The 21,684-nt window shown below is 39.3% G+C and overlaps 1 protein-coding gene across 15 annotated transcripts in view; it reads left to right on the top strand.

Annotated features, from left to right (window-relative positions):
- Positions 1-21,684, top strand: part of LOC114487463 (uncharacterized) — a 512,374-nt gene that overhangs the window by 333,614 nt on the left and 157,076 nt on the right. For all 15 annotated transcript variants that reach the window (XR_003682566.2, XR_008618993.1, XR_003682565.2 and 12 more), the window contains exon 5: positions 15,299-15,416. The gene's annotated coding sequence lies outside the window, so the exon portion shown is untranslated. The remainder of the gene's footprint in view (positions 1-15,298; positions 15,417-21,684) is intronic.

Here is a 21,684-nt window from a genome sequence, read left to right as displayed (position 1 = left end):
GAGTGGCTGGGCCCGTGAGCCATGGCCGCTGAGCCTGCGCGTCCGGAGCCTGTGCTCCGCAATGGGAGAGGCCACGACAGTGAGAGGCCCGCGAACCGCAAAAAAAAAAAAAAAAAAAAATAGTTAATGATAACTATTACAGGTGTTCTGAATCTACAAAATTAGATGTCAATAAATTCTTAATAATAAATGGATAGCAGCCATTTAGGTCTTTGTAATTCTGAGGAATGAAATTGTAGAAAAATTCATGAACTGTTGATAATTTTGATCAAATTATCACTTCTCCCTTCTCAGAATATATTTTAAATCACACCATATGCAGTTATTCCTATTGTGTTTTTACCTACACTCTCTGTGTGTGCATTTTAGTGGAAGACCATAGGCTTTGGATTCAAAAAAGAGCCGGGTTAGAATTCTTGCTCCATTTCTATGAGTTTGTGAATTTGAAATTCAACCTCTTTGAGCTTGTTTGTTTCCTTTTCTGTAAGAGTGGCTGAACAATATCTTTGACATTGGGTTAGTGTTTAAAAATGAAGTAAGATAAGAGAGAGGAGCCTAGGTCAGTACTTAGAACATAGTGGATGTACTATAATGAATCCAACAATTGATACTATTTCCTGATTGTTTACTATATATCGTCTGGACCAAAAAAAATGATGCATAAGCTTTGTGAGGAGCAGATGAATGGCACAAGAGACTAGTCGAGTCACAGTGGAAAAATGCTGAAGACTCTGATCTCCAGGAGGCTGTGAGGTGACTGAGCCTCTGAGACTGAAAAAAACATACAGACCTTTCTACTCCAGAGCCTGTGCCCTTGCCATATCTCATATATTTTAAACCAGGCTTAGTGTATATTTTCTAGCTGGAGCTTTCTTCCCAATAATCTAATTTCTGTGAGCAACATCACTTTGGATCCTTCTCTGTTTCCAGTGGCCATGGCTCACGGGCCCAGCCGCTGCGCGGCATGTGGGATCTTCCCGGACCGGGGCACGAACCCGTGTCCCCTGCATCGGCAGGCGGACTCTCAACCCGCTGCGCGGCATGTGGGATCTTCCCGGACCGGGGCACGAACCCGCGTCCCCCGCATCGGCAGGCAGACCCTCAACCACCGCGCCACCAGGGAAGCCCCGCTTCTCTATTTCTGTCCTCTTAGTTAATTTATCATTCTTTTGGGCTTTTTGAAATGTCTGTTAGCATCTCCCCTTTTCTGTTGCCATTTCTGCTAGTCTAGGCCCTCCTCAGTTTTGATCTGGGTAAATGCAGCTGCCTATCGGTGGGTGGTTCTGGCTTTAGTCTCGCCCAACTGCAGCCCATCCATGAAGTGATTCTTCATCAACTACCGCATCAAATCCAAGTCCTCTTGTTCTTTCAAAGCCCTCTGTAATTCAGCCGCAATATGCACATGTTCGATGGTAGTTCCTCATACTAACCAACATGCCCTTTCTGTCCTGCAGAACACAAATCATGCTTGTGTTTGACCCCCGTGGTACTCTTTCTTCCACTCCCAGCAACCTGTCAAAATCCTAACCCCTTTTCAAGGCTTAGCTTGAGATCTCTCCTCCATGAGTCTTTCTCAGATTTCTCTCTCACATCTCTGAATTTCTGTTCCCAGATAATTGGTACAATGTTTAGGGTTAATGGTCTTCTGTGTGTTGGTTTCCCCTCTGCAGCCCTGCTGTGAAGACTCTGGAGGGAATGCTCATCTATGCACATCTATAGCTGTCCCAGTGTCTGGCCCAGATCTGGCTCAGCAGGCCCATGGTAACTTCTATCAATGGCTTGTGAATAGGATGTGGCTGCCACGGGGCAGCCACCGAAGTCCGGGCCCTCTGCCTCTGAGCTTTCACTTACACTCTTGCTGCTGGGAATGCTTTCTTCCTCTAGTACTTCCTGTACAGTCCTTGATGATCTGATGATCTTTCTTTCAAACCACAGCTCTCTTTCTCTTTTTCTTTCTCATGAAGATGTTTCCAGTGTATAATGATCTCTGCCCTTATGTCGCATGGCACAAATTGTTAACTATTTTTTTGACATAACCATATGCTGTTGATTATTGCTACATCAGTGCGTCTTGTTTGGTGAGCCATGAGCATTTCCTGCTTTGAGAATCCTGTGTCCTGTTCTCAGGCTGGAGTGGTTCCTTAGGTTTCCCCTTGCACTCTCAGGTCCTGGGGATTCCTCAGCCTTTCTCTTCTCTTTGCAGTCACCCCCACCCACTTTATGTCTTGGGTTCTCCTACTACTTGCTGAGGAGTCAGCCCCTGGTATCAGTGCAAACAAGCATACAGATCCTTTAAACTTTTAGGATCCAGCTAATAACTAAAGGAAATATGAAGTTGGGGGAGAATACAAAGGTATGCCACATGGATATAAGAAATAAGCTACAAAATACAAGATATAATTACTATACTTATAGCATCTTATTTATCATTTCTGGTATTTTTTGCTAGCTGGGGCCCAGAAATCCAGCTCATCTCTAGCATTTCTCTTATAATTGAATAATTTAGTTACTTCCACAATGGTTTACTATGTATCAGGCACTGGACTAGGAGCTAGGGATGAATAAGAAAACAACAAGAGTAAGAAACAATTCCTGCCATTAACCTATAAATATGCTCAAGTCCTTGTATTGGAAAAATACCAAATGCTCCTTAAACCCCCTCATTTCTTCAGAATCTCCAACCTAGGTCTTAAAGTCCTATTTTTCCATGAAGCTCTTTAGTCCTGAAAGTATAATTAGAGGGGGAACAATAGGCTCTAACTAGAATCCTATAGTTGCAACTTCAACATAACTAGAAAATGATGAGACTGGTACTTTAATAAGAATAGTAGAAGCTGTACATGGACATGAGATTTATCATTCTAAGCAATTCTCTTGGGGTGCAACACATTTATTTCACTGATGTTGCTGTTGCTAAAAACACTTTTAGCATCTTTTTATTGTTTCCAAACCAATGTGATCACCATTTAGGCAAATTATGCCCAACACATTTTAGCTGCACCTAATTTTGTACCCTAAATAGTAGACCCTAGTTTAATCATAAACATTATTCTTAAGACTCAACCTAGAATAACTTTTGGCTGTTTCCAAAACATATGCATACATACCTCCCAGAGGGTAAAGATTTGGCACTTTAGGGTAGATCTCCCCTCAAATGTGCTTCTGGTTCTAAAAACAGACCCTCAAATGGAATTTTCAGTAGGTTCTGAGCAAGGGCAGAATGATTAAAATTTGTGTAAATCTTCCCAAAGGGACCATTTTGATTGACAACCCCATGTTAGGATGGGTTACCTGGAAACAAGACTTCTGATAAACCTGATAAACTTCTGATAAAACTTTGATAAACCCTCAAAGTACTTGTTACATGGAAATAAGAATTTAGGATTCTGAAACACCACAAAAATTTTTCTATTCCACTAAGTCATATGTTCTGAATATCACTCTAATTGTACAAAAGACAAAAAAAAAAAGACCAAGACAACTTAGTAAGGAATGCTGCTCCATTAATACAATATAAACAGATAATCTCCCAGTAAGCTTCTCATTGATATATGTAGGCCTACTACCACAGATTGAATTATGCCATTTAATAAAATGGCCAAAAAAGGAGGGCATCCAGTTAGCGACTCCCAACGTAATTTACATTTCTTAAATAGACTGTAATTGTATTATAATTACAAAAATTATTTCCTAGTTTCCCTACTTAATTCAAATTGGCCCAGTTTCATTGTTTGAAGTATATTTTGATTAACATTGAATCTACACTAGCAGGTTTATGTGGAGAAAGGAGAAAGGAATCTATGCTAATCAATTCAGTCAGACTCAATGAATGCCTGAAGAGTAAGGGGCAGCTGAATTCCTGCCTTGGAGTTAGCATTTCAGTAGAATTCTTAGCCTTGACTGATGCTTGCTACTTCTCTGTCCAGACAGTAGCTGAATGAATAGATGAATAAATGAATGAGTGTACATTGTTTTACTAGTAGCAATTTATTCTCAAATAAGAAAGAGCACCATGAAAGGTCAGCCTGCATTTTTAGGCTGTATAGGTGGGATGCTCTGTTAGAACCTGACTGGCTAAATGAGCATAGAGGAGCCTTAGTCCCTAAATCTGATAAATCTGTCTGGATTCTGTCTGGATTGCAGGCCCTTTCACCACCTACAAATTCTTTTTCAAGTCCCTTTCCAGCTAGGTATCCTGTGCTTCCACATACCTGCATACACCTCTCTTGCAACATTTAGGCATCTGTGTGCCTGTTTATCTCCCTACTGGATTATAAAGTACTCAATGGAAGCAGCATCCAACTTCCATAATTAGGTAATAGGAATTTTAATATCCTCACTTTATAGATGAGAAGGAAGCACTAGAACTTGCTCAAAGTCTAATAGCTACTCAGAGATGGAGCCAGGATTTAAACTCAGGACAGCGTTAACTCTCCTTATCCCTGTCTTTGAAGGGCTCTGCCCTAACCATGTCTGTATCTCCATTGATGAGGGAGCACCTAACCCATAATGAACTGATAACAGATAGTTTTCAGCCCTCCAGGTAATTGAGTGGCCACTGTAATAGACTCATCCACATCAAGGAATGTAATTGACTGTAAACTAAACAGGAGTTCTTGTCTGACTAAAGCTATATCCCACACAGACAACCCAGCAATATCCTCTGTCCCTTGTTCTAACTCCTGATACATAGGGACTACTATGGACTGTCAGGAAGTACCCTTTCAACCTGTAATGGGATCCCTCTCTTCTTTTTCCCTAGAGTTGGAAATTTCAGTGGAGAGATCTCCTTTGGGAGAAGGGGGCAGGGGAAAATGCAACTATGTATCTGGCACCTGAGTTCCACTTGGCCTTTCAAATCATCCATTTACCTTTTTTAAAAGTCTCCTTTCCCCATTGGGATGATAACCAATCACCACCGTGCCAAGAATAATCCCTGGCACGTTGCGGGAGAGCACATGAATAGGGAATGTTCTCTGGTGTAGACTTTGCTGTCAGGGCTCCTGATCTGATAATGAGTGGAGAGGCTGGTGGGGCTGAGTCCAAGATGAATAAAAGCGCCAGAATCCTGAGGAACAAGTTGTTATACAGACTGTTGGTACCCTAAAGGATTCCCACATCTACCTGCTCTTACCAGAGTTACTGAGGACACTTGGACGGAATACGTCAAGGCTTGGGTGGACCCACCTGGGTAGAGCAGTCAACTGGGCTACTATGGTGTGAAAGTATTCCAAGATAAAGAGATAGCAGCCAATTGATTTCCCATTGGAACTAGATCCATTGGGCTGCAGATCACATTGGTGCGATGGTTTTTCAGCCAGTTTGCTACAAGACATGCTGAAATTCTTAGTTTAGTTTTTTATTTCATTATCGTTGCATTTTATGTTGCTTAGGCAGCAGAACTTCATGACAGTGTCCTGACTGGCTTTGTAAGGCTGATGGAAATCTTTGTCTTTGCCTATCTGTTGGTTTCTCCGGCACAGGCTGCCACATAACCCTGCACAACCCCAATCCTCTACAGAGGTATCATGCCACTCCGTTTGCACTGGCCCACATCTTGTCTGTCACAATGTCTAAATTCTTTGCCTACTCTCTGTGCGTGGAAGAGGATGAGGGCTGAACTGGGGTGAAGAATGCATTACAAAACCCAGAAATTATCAAGTAGTACTTCCTGAATGAGAATTTCCAAGACTTTTTAACATTTCTAGACTTTTAAGTTGAAGGTAACTCCCTGATGTATAAAAGCATATCCTGACGCTAACTTATAAATATTTTGTACATTATGGTACAAAATAGGGCCCTAGCAAAGATCACTCCCTGGAGAAAGAAAATACATATTTAGATCGAAGACATCAATGGAAACAAAAAAATTCAACAAAGACATTGTATCAGTTTCCAATGGCTGCTATAACAAATTGTCACAAATTTAGTGACTTAAAACAACAGAAATTTATTATTTTATAGTTCTGAAGATTAGAATTCTTAAATAGGACTTATGGGTCCTATTTCAAGTTATTGCTAGAGCTACATTCCTTCTGAAGGCTCTATGAGACAATCCATTCCTTGCCTTTCCTAGCTACAAGAGGCAGACCACATTCCTCGGCTCATGGCTACATCCCTTTGACCTGTACTTCTATCATCATCATCATCATCATCACATCTCCTTCTCTATCTCTGCCCCTCCTGCTTTCCTTGTGATTCCATTTGCCTCACCCAGATAATTCAAAATAATCTCTCTATCTGAAGATCTTTAATTTAACTGCATCTGCAAAATCCCTTTTGCCACTATATGGTGACATATTTATATAGGTGCTGGGGATTAGGACATGGATGTCTATAGGGGGTCATTTTTTCTATCCACCGTGGATACTATTGCTTCTGGTGTTGAATAAAAATTTTATTTGGGTAGATAAGAAATATGACTTTGTGCATTCCCAAAAGACAGAATGAAGATCATTAGTAAATCGCTCAGTCATTTCACCCTGCTTCCCGCTCTACATCTTGTCACCTGTTGTCCAACATCTTCAGCTGCTGATGATATACTGACATTTTATTTGTGCACTTGCTTATCTTTCTCTCTTTCCTTAGCTGTGAACAATAATTAAGCACTATACTGTGCACATGTCCACTGTGAATGCACAAGCCCTACAAGACATCATTACAGGGGCAAAATTGAACTCTCTTCTATATACATAACGATTTGATGCATGTCTTTGAGCTGTTCTGCAGAAATAAAGACCCCCCCCCCCACCAGGTGGAGGATAGTGAGTACATGCTGACCACAAGTACATAGACCCCAGACTGGTTAGAACCAGAAGGTTGATGATTAAGATTTCCAAAACATCACCACCAACAAATCAGAAGAAAGCCCATGAGCTGCAACCCTCACCCCCAATATTGCTTTTCAAAACACTTCCCTAAAAGCCCTTGTGGAGTTCGGGTCTTTTGAGCATTACCTGCCTGTTTTCCTTGCTTGCAATAAATGCTGTACTTGCCTTCACCATTTGGAAAAAAAAAAAAAAAAAAAGTGAACTCCCTTCTGAAGCACTTTGCTGGTAGCATCTGTAGTAGCCGAGTGCTCATCCAGCTTGGGAGCTCTCCAGTCTTGGAACCTGTTTAGGTTGGAAATAGTTGCCTTTTATCCTTAAGATCTCCCTGAGAACACTATCTGGTTAGGTTAGAGTTTCTGGAATTTCCTGACTATATTGTATTATAGTGAGTCTTCCATTCCTAGAATATCTAAATCTTGTCTATCTCCACTCGTTTGTTTCACAGCTCTAGGCAGAATAGAAGCTGGCTAAAATCTCAAATATTTTTTTAATATAAACAAATTTTACAGTTCTAGTTATACTGATGACACAAAAATATAAAAATCAACACATACACATACATATATATGAGAGTGTTCTATTTATGTAATTGTGCATTTCAATAAGACTGAATGATTCATAGGAATTATCAGAAAGAAAGCACAAATACGAATCTTTAATCTTCTAAAAGATTTTTATGTTTTCCCTTAAGGGAACACTGAGTTTGCTTTTGCTAAGTAGTATTTATTTTCTTTTTATTTTAGATTATACCTGATTTATATAATTTACAGATTTCAAGATATTTATTATTTTTTCTGCATGGAAGTGATATAGTGGTACCATATATTTTAATTGATGATATAGAGTTAATCACATTTTTGTTTCAGCAACAAAACTATTAATTTCTAAAGGGGTTTCTCATTCAAAACCATTGTATTAGGGTATTAGCATAAAATTAATTCCAAAACTAGTTTCCAAAAGACTAAATATTAATTTTTCCCTTTCTCAGTTTTTAGAGTTCTCTGGAATGTTCATGGTATAAAGTAGCAAGAAATGGAACACAGTATAATGCATTCTCTATTATTCAAGGGTCTTTCCTCAAGTAGAAGCTTCAGATACTTTGTGACTTTGTGCTAAAGAACTTGGAACTATTCTTTGGTTTTCCCATTTATAAAGCGAAGAGCATTGTTTTTATTTTTTTTTAAAATAATAATTTGGGCAAGTTCATGAGGAGAAAATTGTAGTAGTGGTCAGCTGTTTCAACATGCTTTAGAAAAATGAAAGATTAATTGAGAAATGGATTTACTGTGTTCACCAACAGATTCACTGAAAACAAAGACAGTTCTGGAGTATGGTCTAGGATAGAAGATGATTCACCAGCAAATAATTTAGAACGCTCTGTGGTTTGTTCTCTGGCGGCGGTAAGGACTAAGTGTTAAGATAGCATAGAGACCAAAATGCTTCATTTTGTCTGGGAGAGCTAAGGAAAGCTTCACAGAAGTGGTATTTGAAATGTCTTTGGGTCTTTTTATTTTTTCAGATAGGGATGTTACTGGGGGAGGGCACTGTGGATTGACAAGTCAGCCAGAGGGGCGAGTGGGACATTTTTTCTCATATAGATCATAAAACTGTTACAGGCATGCTAAAGAAGTGATACAGGACTCTAAATATATAGACATGTTTTGAGAGTATCATCCTGCTAAAAGTGGGACAGCTGATAAGCTTATGCCTGTTTTTGCTGGCAGGTTCATAATTTATAGGCAGTGAAGAAAGAAAAATGTTAGTGAGATAGCTTGTTCAATTTGAAAAGTTTCTGACTGCAGAAGAAATTTATCAGATGATTTGATGTCTTCAGTTTTGCTCAGTAATAAACCACAGACTCAAGTGTCAACTGAACCCGGATTCAAATCCAAGCTACACAATTTACCAGCTGAATTACCTTGAACAAGTTACTTAACTTCTTTGAGTCCCAAATTTTTCATTTGTATAATAAGGAAAATATTAATTTACACCACATAGGATTGTGGTCAGGCTTAAACAAGATAGTGCGTATAAAGTGCTTAGTTCATAGTAGGCACACAGAAGTTTGTTGTTATTATGATTAAAAATAACTTTAGAAAGGGATAAATAAATGAAACCTGCGTAGACACTTCTTGCTATGCTGTATTCCTCAAGAACATTACCTAATCTTACAGCCTAGATGCCTGGCATAAAAAGGAAGAACTGTCTTTGAGGAATCAGAATCAATTATGTGTTAACAAGACTAACATGTATTTGGAATTTTAACCCTTCTGCCATGAGTTAATCTGGAAGCTCTGCTAATAAAATTTAAGATTTTCTTCTTCTTTTAATACTTGCTGTGGATTGCATCTAGATTTACATTAAGTAGGCTATCAAAATCTTCCACTTTTATTACAAAAGACTTGTGTAGCAGAGAGAGACAGTTTAAATGCATAAGGAATGAGGTAGAATAATGATTTGGGGCATATATTCTGATAATTACTACTTCCTTTCCCTAAGCTCCCCTGCGATAAATGTGCTGTCTTTTAAAACTTCGTTAACAGGAGATAACAAATTTTAATGGGGTACAATAATTTTACCTTAATTTTAGCAATGTATTCCAGGTATCTGTTCTTCCTGAGTTATTTTCCCTGAAATATCCTCATGATTCAGAAAACTTCTTTAAGAACTGACATGTTATATAGTGTTGGTACCAAATGCTTTTATATTTTAATTCTCATGTTAGAGATTACTAAACCTTTAGTATTGCAAGTGAAACAACAGATAATTTTGTTCTTATGCAAAACTAAATCCTTTTTATCAACTTTTAAAATTTTAATAGGAATTAAGGTTTTCTTTGCAGTGCATGTGGCTTAGTGGATAATGCACTAAGAAAGTCTGGCAACCAGGGCTTAACCAGATCTAAGTGCCTAAATTGCCTGGGCTATAATTCCAGAAAGCATTTGGACCATTTTAACATTTTATGAAAAATCACATCAACAGTGAACAGGCTTTAATGCTAAAAATGGCACTTGTCCAATTCAGAGACCACAGTGGACAAAATCCTAGCCTTTCATTCACTGGTCGGGCATCTAATCTTTGTAACATTGATTTTTTTTTTTTCTTTTCCTGAATGTGTTTCATGTTCAGTGATGTTTTTAAACCTCTGAATTTGAGAAATGGTAATCTACTGAAGCAATTAAGTATACAGATTATGCAAGTTTATGCAAAATCCATTTCTGAAGTTTAAGAAAGAGCCAAAAATCTTTCCTAGAACAGTCTTGGGTTTAGAAGGAACTTCTAAGGAGGAAAACAGAAAGTTCCCCCCAAGAGAAAGTGTCCTTTAAAACTGTCAAGAATAAACAAACAACCATTATTCTCTGGTTCTCATCTCCTCAAACACTAATAGTTCTGCAGATTTGTCCTGTGGGATATGAGAAACCTATGCACTTTCTCTAAGTAAGAAGTTTTGGGTTTAACTTCATACTTGTAATTTTTTTCCTGTCTCCTCGTTATCAATTATACCCTGAGGCATTTTTCAGCTTCTGTTTAATTGATTTCCACATTATTCTATAGAGACTGTCGCTGGTCATCAATTTCTCCAGAGTTTAATTAAAAAAGTTTTTTTTTTGCAATTTTCAAGGGGAGATGAATAGGACAGGATAACATTTTAAAATATGTTGTAATGAATCCTTACTTCAATATTACTTTATATCCTGCTGATAACAAGAGTTGAAGACAACATGATATTTCTGTCTTTTTGGGTGTGTATCACTCCAATGTACTAGCTCAAGGAAAGGACTCATTAAGATAATTAAAAAAAAAAAAAAGAATTAGCAGCGTCATTTAGCTGTTTCTCAGCCAGTTCGTTGGCCCTCAGGAATTTTACCTGTGGAGGAATTATGTCGCAAATTGCTTTAGAATCGTCCTGCCAGAGTCAGAAACTGCCTTGTCTCCACTCCCTTCCCTCTCAGCCAGTCTGATGAGCCCTTGTCTCCTGTGACCTCACGGGCATCCATTCTCTGAAACCATTTTCTGCCTCTGCCGGGAAGTATGATATGGAGGAAGTTCCAGTATATTATGTTGGAAAGGGCAAGAGATTTGCGGTTAGATAAGTTGGAATTTCCTTGATTTTCTTGTGGTTAAAATGAGTGTCCAGGTGGAAAAATGTTTCCACTACCCTCTTAGTTTGGTACCTGGGGACTGCAAATTAAACAACCAAAAGACAGATAAACAGGAGAAAAAACACAAAACTTTATTAATTTTTACAGTCACAGAAGTTCACAGAAAAAAAAAGTGAAACTCAAAGAAATGGTTACACTCAGGGGCTTATGTATCCTTTTAACAAAAGAAAGGGGGTTTGGGCTTAAAGGGTGGATGAATTGTGGGGAAGTGACTGGGAAATACATGGGGGAGCTAAGGGAAAACAGGGCTTATTTTAGTGAGGTGTGTTTATGCAAACTCATTTTTATGACAGCTGCCCCTTCTTCAACGATAATGGTTTTGCTCTACTCTTATTGGGGAGAGTGGGTGTGAGGGGAGGGGGCCTGAAGTGGGAGGTACCTTCCTCAATGGGAAATTATGCCCTGCTTTTAGGCAGGTGAGAAGAGGGCAGAGAACACGTCCTGCATCTGTTGATTCTCAGTTGCCTTCAGCTCAAAATAATCCTTATGCCAAAGTGGCATATTTTGGGGGGGCATATTCGATCCCTATCATGAGAATAATTGTAGGTGACTCTTCAATAGATGTCAAATCCCTTCTCATTCAACCTTCATCTTCACTGCTCCATTCACTTCTCCTCCCCACATCTTTTCATTCTTGGCTCAAATAGCTTTTCCCCAATGTCCTTGTCTCGGTTCCTCATTTCTGTGATCTGATTTTCCTGACATTGACTCCTACCCTTCTTACTCTACTTGTATCCACAGATAAACTTGACTTTCTCTTCCTTAACTGGCTTTGCTGGGCTTGATGTGTGGTCTCAGACCACACCTGATCAACTGGACTCCTAGGCCTGACACTGCACCCACCCACTTCTCCAACTGTCATTCAGTGTAGATTACAAAGTTGAGGTCCCAGGGATCCATCTTGTCAAAGCATCTTCATCTATGATGATATTATCACCTGATGAGAGCTTCTCAGTGAAAGGAAACTAACAAAAAAGAAATCTATCTAGTATTTTATTTTTCATGTTGAGATACTTTTGAAAATTATGTGACATGTAATATGTTATCACTTTTTGTCACCAGTATCAGTTTTTTCTTTCTAAACAAATAGCTTTCAATGCATTAAATCATGTTCGGTTCTCTCTTATTTCTCTCTAATTAGTTCTGACCAAGCCCTCTCAAATTTTCTTCCAAATATTTCTTACTTTAGACATTTCTCTTCTGTCCCTGACCATTGCCACCTCACCTTATATCTGAATATTGCTTTCAGCATTTACCTATTTGATTTTTTTCTCTCTCTCCATTCCAATTTGCCAAATTGATCTTAATATACTACTTTGGCATTTTGCTCTTTTACTCAGATACTTTCAATGGCTCCTTATGGTGTAAGAGATAAAACCAAACTTGTTAATTTTTATTTAACATATTCTACAGCCTGAACCCTTTCTTTCTATCCCGATTCTTATCACACACTGTGCATTCGGAAGAACCCTTTAACAAGGACTGATCAGTCTTCTCTCACCACAGTTCATAAAAACACTACATGGTGCCTGGCCTTTGCATCTCATGACATTTCTGCCAGTTAATTTCCATTCTTCCTTCAAACCTTAAATTAAGTGTTTGCTGACCACTCTTTCTGGTTGGTCTGGAACATACATAGTTTATGCCCATTGCCTCAGCATACTTAGTAAGAATACCCTCTTTGTCATTCAGAAGTGTACCAGCTTGGAAGAGAAATGAGATGGTCACTCTACTTATGAATCTTTCCTTTCCTATCCCAACTACAGTGATTATTTTCCTCCTCTGAAATCCATTGGGACTTTTCTGACTAAAGCCCTGCTTTAGCACATAGAATACACCATAATAATAATGACAGTAGCTACTGTATGCTAGAGGCTTTAATATACTGTCTTTAATCTATAATCTATAATCTATAATCGATTAAATCTATTTTTCAGATAAGAAAAAAACATAGAGCAGTTTTCCATAACTTGCCTGTGGTCTCAGAGACAGTGCTAGAAGATCTTTGGTTTACACTTGTGCTTGATCCACTACACAAAGTTGCCAGCTCATCCTGGCTTTCCCTGGACTGTCCCAGTTTTAGAACTGAAAAATCACACATTCCGGGAAACCCCTTGATCCCTGGCAAATGGGGTAGTTGTTCTTCCTACCACTACATTTTCAAGACCTCAGCCACCTTGAATATACAAGAGACATTCCTATCGTGACTCCCCAGCTGTGTTAGAAATAAGCCCTTGATGTCAGAGTTCAAGGCCTTTCCTCCGTGTTGTCTTCCAAGCCTAGCACAGTGCTCTACTGAAATGTCACATTGCTTTCTCCCCTGCATGGTTCATGAGTGTATTTGGCTTTTACAATGACATTATAATCATCTTTGAGAAAGAAATTTTGTCTGTTTTGCTTCATGTCCCTGTGCTGCCAGCTCTGTGCTTGGCCTGCAGGTGATCAACACGTGCTTGCTTGCTGAGTAGGAAAGCTGGTGGCCTCTTTTTCTGAACATATAGATTTAAATGGCAACCTGTTAAATCCTGCTTCAGTGTTATGAACAGTCCTTTTCCTGCACCACTTTTAATCTCTCCAGAAACATCTTTCAGCATAAATAGGGCACTGCCACTTGCCATAGCTACCAAGGACACAGAAGTACCTTTGAGTATCGCCCCTTTCCTGTCCTCTCCTTGTTTAAATGCCTGTAACAATTCTGTTCCCCTTAGCCTCCTGGTGTTCAGCCCAAGAGAAATCACCCTTTAGGTATCCTCCTAACCTCAACACTCGTGAGAATGGAAAGAGATAGTGAATTACTGCACAGGCTTAAATTGGAGAATTTATGAAGAATTTCTAACCCAAAGGAGGACTTATTTCCTTTTTTTTTTTTTTTTTTTTTTTTTTTTGGTAAGCCTCCTTTGATGGTATTTGTTTTCTATGTTGAGGGCTGCTTTAGAATGAATCCCTTCCTTCTAAAATGATACATCTCAGCTATCTCATCTACCTCCTTTCTCGCTTAAGTCAAATCCAGGGACAAGCACAGTTGCTGTCTTTCACAAAGCCTCAAGCTGAGGGGAGTTTCTCTGGGTCTGGTTCTGGAACTGCAATTCTTTCTGACCTTTTTTTTTTTTAATTTTTATTTTATATTGGAGCATAGTTGATTTACAATGTTGTGTTAGTTTCAGGTGTACAGCAAAGTGATTCAGTTACACATATACATGTATCTATTCTTTTTCAGATTTTTTTCCCGTATAAGTTATTACAGAATATTCATTAGAGGTCCCTGTGCTATGCAGTAGGTCCTTGTTGATCATCTATTTTATATATAGTAGTGTGTACATGTCAGTCCCAACCTCCTCATTTATTCCTCCCCCTGACTTTGGAACTGCAATTTATGCCTCCTTCTTTAGGGCCCACCTTTGCTCTACCTGTTGCAGCAGTGTAGTGAAGTGTGGGAGGGATGTTCTAATGTTCTAATGTTTGTCAACATTAGAAGTGCCATTAACTTGTTGGGAATTTTTTCTTCTTTTTCAGTTTCATTACTGTGTTCCCAAGGGTTTCAGATTTGTAAACCAACCCACCCATCTACACCTCATCAGAAATTACTGATATGAGCTTGCTGATTTTTTTCCCACTGATTATATTTTATATATTTTTAAGCTCATCAAAAGAAAAAATCATTGCTGAAAGACGGTGCAGTCAGCAATTGTCTTATTATACAAACTCTGCCTATAAGTTGAAATAATCCTCTTTGTCTCTTCAAATGGAGGTGGACAAGACTGTTAACTTTCTGTTGTCCTTATGTCCCTTCACCTATCCTTTTAAAATTTTTATTAGGCGCTTTAGTGTGTGGGTTGAAATCAGTAGAGGACAAGCTATTAAAAATTACTGGTTGAGGGCTTCCCTGGTGGCGCAGTGGTTGAGAGTCTGCCTGCCGATGCAGGGGATACGGGTTCGTGCCCCGGTCCAGGAGGACCCCCCATGCCGCAGAGCGGCTGGGCCCGTGAGCCATGGCCGCTGAGCCTGCGCGTCCAGAGCCTGTGCTCTGCAACGGGAGAGGCTGCAACAGTGAGAGGCCTGCGTACCGCAAAAAAAAAAAAAAAAAAAAAAAAAATTATTGGTCGGCTGTGGCTCCTCGCTAAATAGTAAGGCAGCTTGGCTGGCAGATCAGAACATAGCTCAGGTGTTAGGCCTGATAGAAACAATGGTCTAGGCGGCAAATAGACACTATAATCCAAATAGAAGATGTGGCCAGTGTGCTGCTTTGGGTTTCTTTTGGCTGCTGTTGTTCACTGTTAACATTATTCTGGTTTTTGCTTTTATTAGTGTGAGGAGACGGAGTGGGGAGCATTAACTGTTGGAAGGATCCCTTTTATGGATGCGTTACATCGGGAACTAGCTATCAGAGCAACTGGGGAGAAATGGAAAACAGGTGCAGAAACAGGTGAGTGGAATATTGCTTATTACTGCTCTGGATTAAGTGCCTGGGCGAAATGGGCAGCTTTGCTGGGTGCTGTGTGCCTTGTATTCTAGAAGGACTGGTAGACAACCTGTTAATGCAAACTATATGGGGAAGATTGTCAACTGAGAAGCTTAGGGCAGCGGTAGGGCTGTGTAGGCAGAAAAGTTATTTTCTCAGGTTAATGAAGAAAAAAAGTGCAGAAGGAGGCTGATTCTGTGGGCACATACTTGAAGCTGGACGATTCTGGATGGAGAATTAGTTCTAAGACACGGATGGGGTTACCAAGAAGATTTGGATGAGACTGAAAATACCCAGAAGTCAGAAGAATTTGGCTTTAAATCAAAATTCCTTTACATACCATTTTTATTCCTTGTAAAATAACTTTAGATACACAAGTCAGTGTGTCAAATCTTATTACTAATGAGCAAAAGAAATAGACAAGATCCAAGAATGCACCCCTAAGTTTTTCTGATTATGAAAGTTCAAGAATGAAATGGTATCTCTTGGATAAAGTGAGGAATTTATGGCCATGGATAAAGTGAGGAATTTATGGCCTGTCATTCTGTCTGCACCCCAGGAGCTCCCAGTCTCTGCTAACCTCATCTGGTGTGTGGGACCAAAGATTACATTTTGTACCATGTTTCTTACTTGGGAAGAATTTTTTTATGTTTACATTTTGCTTTACGACATGTAACCACATTTCCAAAGTTATTGAGATTTAACTCTGTTTAACTAGTTCATAGGTTACATGACATTCCCCATTTGGAGATTCTTAAATTTTTGTTTGCTTTTTGGTCAAATGAATTACATTAAGAAGTTTTTCTTAGGAAGTTATGTGACAGAGACTGTTTTTATACACGAACAACAATTTGGCTGAGCGCAGGATTCTTGGCTCCTGACGTTATCCTCACGATGGTTTTATATGTATTGCTCTGTCTTCATCCATCCTTTCATGTAGCAGATGAGACCTCTGAGGCCCCCCTAACTTTTTACTGTTTGCATACTTTTGTCAATGCCTATGGTGGTTCTGTTTTATCTCTTAAGTATAAACGTTACTATACAATGTAGATAACCATTTTCTCTTCTAGCACAAATAACGGAGGATGGGTGCAAGGCACTGGGAATAAACCAGGGTTACAGAAAAGTGTAGAAACTTATACTATGAAAAGGAAGGAAGGACTGATGGAGACTGAGGGTCATACATAATAACCAGGTAGAAGAAGCCCCCATACTAAGTTGTACAGTGATAGACTAGCCAGGTGTCCCAAGAAGAAAGCTGAGCACCTAGAACAGTTCTTGCAAGATAAATCTGCTGGATGATCCTATTGATTATAATGAGGAAGAGATGTTACATAATGAGAAATAATGATACACAATAAAGTAATTATAAAACTAAGGACAGATATCTTATAACAAAGAAGAGAGGGACATTTAGGTAGAAGGGGGAAGTTCCAGGGAGGGAGTTGGTGGTGGAAATGGGGTAGGGGAAGAAGGAACTGTATTTCTGTTGGTACATATGTCAGATTTTCTACCTCATCATTGAGTCTCTAGCAAATCAGTTGAGAGGCAAGAGATTTTGGGTGGAAGCTGTTCTGCTAGTTATCAGCCTAGAGGGAGCACCACATATGAGTTAACAGAAAAGTTCTCTTTCTGGTGAATTTTCAGCCCTTTCAGTAGTAAACTTCATAATGCCTCATCACTAGCGAAAGCACGATTTGGAGACAGGTCAACATCTCGTGGTATTTTTCTTTTATCCTTTCATTTAGAACGTCACAAGATAAATCTAAATGCATCATCAATTGGCAAATTCTTTCAATCTGCCCGTCTAATTTTAAAAATTTCAACTGAGAAACATTTTCTTCAGTTATGTCTCTGATTACTGTTTATTTTTTCTATCTTCTTTGATTTCTACATATACCATATTCTCTCTCATTCCATTCATTTATTTGCCTTGTCTCTTGCTTTATGGGAGAACATCTTGTATTGTTTTTCTAGCATCCAAACTTAAATTATATTAGAATCCTTTCTTATTTCTTATCTTGTTATATATATTATATATACATATTTTCCTTATCCTGTTGATATATAATATTTCTCTTTATGGTTTTCTGTTCATTTTTCATGGAATTGGATATTTTTGCACTGAGGACATATAGTAGTCTTCAAAATTGTATTATTTTCCTTAATAAATTATTCTCAAAAATGTATTATTTCACTGAGCCTTCTAGTGCCTGTATTAATCAGGATAAGCTAAGCTATACTTGTAATAACAAACAACTCCCCATTTTGCGGGGCTCATAACAAAGTTCACTTCTCATTTCTGTGGCTTAACCATAAAGTTTATTTCTCACTCATGTAAAGTTCACTGCAGACGGGGTGTCTCTCCAGGTGCTTGTCCTCCATGGGTGACTCAGTAATACAGGGTACTTTGATCTCGTGGCTCTGTTTTATGGACTCCACTCTCTCCATGGAGGGGGAAGTTTAGCTCACAGAAAACTCAGACCGCTCCTGTGCCACTTCTGCTCACAGCCCCAGTGGCCGGGACTGTGACTCTGCCTGACTGCAAGGCCAGGCGGGAAGTGTGATCTTCCTGTGTGCCCGGGAAGAAGAGGAGAACTGGATACTGGTGGTCAAGAGCAATGTCCACCACAGAGCAATGTCTCCTCGGTACCTTTTCTCTGCTGATGTTGTGAATGACCAAAATAAAGATATTGCAGGCCATCTGTCTCTTCTTTACTCGTATAAATCTTTCTCGTGCAGGGACCACAGCTCTGCAGAGCACTCTGCGGAGGTGCTGTGTCTTCTCTCTTTCTCTCTCTCTCGCTCTCTTGCTTTTGCTCACTCTATGTGAGGATCAGGTGTTCCCTGCACAGTGTTTTGACTGTGGTATCTTAAGGTGGGCAAAAGAAACGATGTTTTTCCCTGAAGATGTCTATCTTGGTCTAGGCGTGCCTTAGGTTAAATAAGCACTGCCCGATGCCCAAATCCAGGGTGCCTGCTGTCCACAGCTGGGTGTAAAGCAGATTGGCACCACACCTCAGAGTCAAGTTCAAGAAAATTGTCTTCAAAACACCCAGCCTACCTTTCTTGTGTCCTTCATGATTTAACAGCATCTCTTTCAGTTCAGATATTCTTTTCTCCACAAGTAAAACCTGGAGGAATTGGACTTCAGCTCATTCCTACTGATATTGTTTTCAGCTCTCCTAATGTCTTACCATAACAAAAGTTTGGCAGTTCTCAGAGATCATTTGCCATGGACTTTGAATTAAAAATTAAATATTTTTCTGTTTGCCTTTGTCAGTTCCTTTGGAATAAATCACTATATCCTGATGCTTTCCGGATACTTTGTTTATACCTCACTTGTAGCCGTTACGTCTTGCCTTTAATGATATCTTTTTAAGATATAACAGACATTTCAACAAAATTTGAACTCCTTAAGGACAACGGTATTTGTTCTTGTGACTTGGTAAATATCTGCTGACTTCTGGGAGTTAGCTCTTATAGGCAGTATCCTGGCATAGGCAAGATCATCTCAGGTCTTTTAATTTGGTGACTAGTCTCTCTTCATTGTTATGACATCTTTAATTTGAAAATGTTAAAGGAAGTGAACTATGAACCAAAGTCTATTTTAGTTTTAAAAATTATACAAATACTTTTTGGTAAAATGTATTGTACTTTGAGATATATATAATATGAGCTATATATGTGATATATATATATTATATAGAAAATATCTGTAAAATTTTAGATTTGTAATATCCTATTTCTCATATATCTTACCTCCTTTGGCTACTTTTCTGAAATGTCAAGCTTTTCTTTTCTATCCATTTTCATAAGTCTGTATTTTTTATCATATTTAAACTCCAAGTTTTAGTTCCATTTTAAATATTCTGCTTCTTGTACCCTCCATTACAGTCTCCTGTCCACATATCTTTGGTGGCTGCTCTTATAGTTGACATCCAAGTTCAAAGGTCATGTCTTCGGCAGGACCAGTCCTGACCCTTCATCCTAAAAAACAAAATCTATCTTTATTCCAGTTACCTGATCACAAAGCACTGTCTTAGTTTCTCATCCAGTAAAGGTATAAGAAATGACTTATTAATATCTTTGTTTCTTTGTTTATTCTATTGATATATGTCCCCTTCCTCAGCAGCCCACACAACAGAATGCAAAGCCCATGTGTGACAGGCCCTGTCTTTCTGGTTTCAGGGCTGAAGCTCAAAGCATGCAGTAGTTAGTGCTTGTTACACTGTAAGCCTTCAGTATGTGTTTGTTCAGTGAAGGGAGTGGAAAATCACGCTCCCCAAATGTCAGTGAATCTGAAAGGAAGTGTTTGAATTTATGGTGAAGAATGAGTTATCATAAATGATAAACCAACCCCACACCAGGACAAGCCTCCACTGAAGTCCTATTACAATAGATGAATGCCTGAGGGCTTCTGTGGGTGGCAGCTGCTCTCATTTCAGAATAGGGCTAGTCCCTCCTCCAGCCAAAAGCCCTCAGTGCAATCTCTCCGCCATAGCTCCTTCCACCTGTAATCCTTTTTGACGGAATTCCTTGCTTCAGTCCAGGCAAGTGACATTTCTTTCATGGCTGGGCTGACTGCCAACGGCCCAGATAAAGGCAGAGACTCGAGTGGAATATTTTGTTCTAGGATAGTGTTCACCTTCCAGCTGCTTCATCTTCCGGGAGGAGGGCAGTCTGTGCTTGATGCGGAGGTGGAGAGGTATTTCTACATCTTATAGCATGTCTGAGATGGACCAGGGACAGATCCTGAAGCATTCCGGGGTGAAGCCAGTCTTCCTGCAATCCTGGGAACGTCAAAGCATCCCCAGTTGTGCTGTTCACCCTTCAGCTGCCCAGTGATAAACACAGTTTTATTACTCACGCTTGAATCTCTTTTCCCGGTCAGGACTGAGTTCCAGGAGCCTCTGAGTAACAATGACAGAAAGATAATTTTCTTCAACCTTTCACGTAGGCGTCTCACTAGCATAGAGCAGTGGTCAGAAGCAGCTAATTCCTCTGACTTCAGCACAGCTGAAATAAAGGCCATTAGAAATCATCCAGTTGGAAAAATAGTGTTAGGGTTCTCGAGAGAGTACAGAAGTATGAATGGTGAAATTTCTGCAAGTGGTCAGGTCAGTTTAAGAAAGGTTCTCTCTGGGGGCCATGTCCTGGGTACCCTGCATGGGGTTTGGAGGTGGCAAGTGAGCAGAGGTGGTGGGAAGGAGAGGAGAGACAACAGAGGGTTATGAACTTGGCTGCTGATGGAGGAAGGATATCTTCATATTTTCCTATCTTTTTTAGGGGTGGCCCCTTTATAATCCCAGGCTTTCCTATGTATGGTCTGTTTCATACACTTACATTTTGGTCAAGCCTTCTGACATTCTCAAAGTACTATTCTGTGGGAGATAGAAGGCTAATTTTTTTCTGCTATTCAAAGAATATTTTTTTCCTTACAAAATTACCTTGTATCTTCCCTTCTCACAAAATGCAAGCAATCCAGATATTGTTGAGATCCTTTTCAGAGAACTGACCTTTCCAGGGTGTTAAACTCTTTCAGCTCCTGGAAAAATAGATTACTTTAGATGAGGTCTAAAGGGCTGATGAACGTGTTAAATCTACTATAATTCCCACAGCTAATGATTTTTATAGAAACCTTTCACTGGCTTCATTGTTTGAATGAATAACTAAGGGTTGGGGGAGAATGACCTCACTTGGTTGTTTGCTCTCATGCATATTAATTCATAAAACTGAAGACCTGAAGGGAACATTCTGAGATAAAAGCCTCCATCCCCGGCCTCCAGGGAAGCATTCATTCAGATACCTCAAGACATCCAGTCAACTGTGCTTAACAATCTCCATAAGAAACTCTGCCACTTCCTTTAATAATATGCCCCAGTGTCTTATCAATCCTTACAGACCGGTGATTTTTCAGGAGCCCTAACATAAATAATTCCAAAACTAGGTAAAAAAGGTTATTGTCTGCTTTACTCACCTGCGTAGCCTCAATTTCTTAAGAAAGTGATTGGCATCTAGTAGGCACTAACTAAATACCTTTTGAGTAAATGAATTAAAAAACTGAATAAATATATAAAAATTAAGTTATACAGCAGAGAAGGTGACATAATTGTTCTAGTTACCAAGTATTAATGAAAACTTACTCTGTGCATAGTGCTGATTAGGCACTGTGTGAATTTCGAAGATGTAAAAGGGAAAAGAATCTGTTAACTCCAGGTTCTGACTATTT

Source organism: Physeter macrocephalus, chromosome 13 (assembly GCF_002837175.3).
Source record: "Physeter macrocephalus isolate SW-GA chromosome 13, ASM283717v5, whole genome shotgun sequence".
Taxonomy (NCBI): Eukaryota; Metazoa; Chordata; class Mammalia; order Artiodactyla; family Physeteridae; genus Physeter; species Physeter macrocephalus.
Note: the sequence above shows the minus strand (reverse complement) of the source record. Positions and strands in the feature narration are given on the sequence as shown.